The sequence below is a fragment of the Protopterus annectens genome, chromosome 1.part1 (assembly GCF_019279795.1).
Source record: "Protopterus annectens isolate FY-2018-M chromosome 1.part1, PAN1.0, whole genome shotgun sequence".
In the NCBI taxonomy this organism is placed as follows: domain Eukaryota; kingdom Metazoa; phylum Chordata; order Ceratodontiformes; family Protopteridae; genus Protopterus; species Protopterus annectens.
Window position 1 is genome coordinate 931,135,510 of NC_056726.1, and position 2,990 is coordinate 931,138,499.

Sequence of the window (2,990 nt, forward strand, 5' to 3'; positions counted from 1 at the left end):
AAATTAGAAACATTCTGTAGTTAACTAACAGAAGTTCAAAACATGTAGTCAGCGAGGTGGTTTTACACTATCTCACCTGGTCGAAGTTAAAAGCAAGTAACCACTAAAGTTATTATCACAGTGTAATCTGATAAACTAAGAAATGATGAACATATTATAGGAGAAATAAAAAATGCCTTGATTAAGTCATTGCAGCTTCACTTTAAATTACTGATGATACAAATAAATTAAAAAATCTTCATTATTAACTCCAGAATCTGGTTTGAATGTACAGCAGCTAAAAAAACTCATTGGCTTAACTTAAACATAAAAAGCCGAGCTTTCTATTCTTATAATAAACAAAATCCACTATTGCTCCATCAGTATCTACTATGTATGAGGGCAATGAATCAAAAAAGGCAAATGCCGAATTAGATCAATCAAAACGAGCATCAATGATTGGTCATATGGTGGCAACCATGTGTATATATTGCATAAACCTCATAGGCATTCCTACAATCAATGCTAGAGGTGTCACGAACCAATAGCTACTTTACCTTCCCTGTAGTCACCTATAGTAACTACCCCCAACGAAAAAAAAAATTCATATATACAAACTCACCCCATGTATTTATAATGCAAATAAATAAAGGCCTTCCTTGTTAATTCCACAGTCTCCTTAAGATAAATAACAGCTAAAAGCTCATTGGCTTAACAGAAACACATAGAGTCAATTTGCCTAATCATGAATTAAACAAACCCACTATTGCTCCATTGGTACCTAAATATATGAAGTAAACAAATCAAAAAAGAGAAATGCTAATTTAGACCAATAAAAAGGGATGTCTAGGATTGGTCATATAGCAGCAAACCTGTATGTTCATTGCATAAACCTTATAAACTGTGCTCCAATCAATGCTGAAAATGCTGTGAACCAATAACTGCTTTGCTTTCCCCGTAGTCACTGAGCCAGTGATGATCAAAGTAAACTCATATTGACTGCATCCCTATAACAAAAACATCATTGAAAGAAAAATTCAAATATGTAAAATCACTCCATATATGTTAGAAACTAAAACAATTATTAAAGTCAGTCATCTTTTGTTCATATTGTGGCATCATCCTTTGAAAAGGTAAAATTCTGCTTAGTGCTAGGCTCATACCAGCCTGAGATACATATTTTAAGAGCTCCATGATGCCTCTGTTCATATAGTCTAGGGAGTTACATCTCAGGTCATTTACACACACATGGACTATGACTGATTCATACTCGTACTTGTCATCCAATGACGTGAGTGCATGCATAATGTGGTAAATCCTAGCTCCTGATAAGCAACTGATCCTGACTTTCTCCTTACTCAGCCTGGTGAGAGAAACAACAGTGTGTTTCACAATGGAGTCTCCAATGACCAGAATGTTGGATTGTGTGGTGGATTGCCTTATGGGCTTAGAGGGAGAGGTTCCCTGAGATGTGGCTGTATGTGTTGATGTGGGTGTTGTTTTGTAAGAATACATTCTGGGGCTGCTAAGAGTATTTGTTATGTGTACTTCATCTAGAAGGTCTTTGGGGTTTAGGAAGTTTACATTTAAGTGCCTCAACTTATATGGGTCTATATGTATGCTTTGAATTGCATGTGATGGGTGCACCATGTGTACTAATGACAACCTTATTGACATTAAATGTATTTTTATTGAGATCTTTACTTCCAGTGGCATTGTGTAAATACATCTTTCACATACCATGTCAGTTTGTTTTGAGAATTGCTTAGTTCTCAGTAAATATGAGGCAATTTTTACATTGTCTCAGGATGCACATATCCACCGAGCTGGCAACGGTAATAGATGGAAAGCTCATATCCATGGCAACATACCCTTTTTTAATTGATTAGACAGTTGGAGTGAGAATATAATGCAATCTCAGGAGAATCTGGTTTGCAACTCTGGAGGCAGTGCTTGTCACTCCACACTTGTTGTCCTGTATACAACTAGGTATTGGTGAAATTGCAATCATGCTTATACAGGAAAAAGAGTCACTCAAGGTCGCTGTGTCTGTACAGGGCACTGCCACACAATTGAGAGGAAAATTATAAGTAGACCATTATGATTTAGGGATGAAGTATTTAGGCAGATATTCTGAAGTTAGAAACAAATCTAGCATTACTTACTGAAAACAAAGAATTAGCTTGTCAAGAATGATGAAAATAGGTGAGTTTTGTGAATAGCTACTTCCTGGCTACTAAAAGTGGTGGGCTCACCACAGCTTCACTCTGCATGGATACAATGCTCCTTTGCTTCTTCTCTCACTGGAAGAAAAACATTAGCACCAATCCTAAGATGGGAAGCAGGCCACAGCCTGTTTGATAATCTAAAGTCTTACTCAGATGATGCAAGGGCCTGTAGGTTTCTAGTAGCCTTTTCCGGATGCCTTGAATAGTAACCAAACCAATAAGGAACATCAAGCACAGACACTCACTGCCCCACCAGAAACAGTCAGGATTCAATGCACTCTGCTCCTTTTCATACCAGGAGCAAAATATAAGCACAAATTCCAAGCTGGCACCTATTGAGCAGTTATTAGGCTTTCCGGTTTTAAGCAGCCTCCAAGAAATAATGTTCCTATGCTCCTTCTCTCACCATGGGCAAAACAGAAGCACTAATCCTAAGATGAATATTGAGAGGCAGTATGTGGGGTCTCCAGTAACTGGTGGTCTTGGAGTAGATGTTTCAGATTGTGATGAGCCCTCTTTACCTCAGGCCAGTAGTCAAGGAGCCCCAATCCTCATTACTGACACTAGTGAGAAACCGTCACTAACATAGGGATGAATTTACACAGTAATTTTAAATGGAGCTCTCTGCATCAAGCACAATTTCTGCCAAGAGCAATTTCAAGTGACTGACACCCACACCTGGGTATTTGATTTTCACTGTCACACACACACACACACACACACACACACACACACACACACACATACACACACACACACGCACACACACACACACACACACAC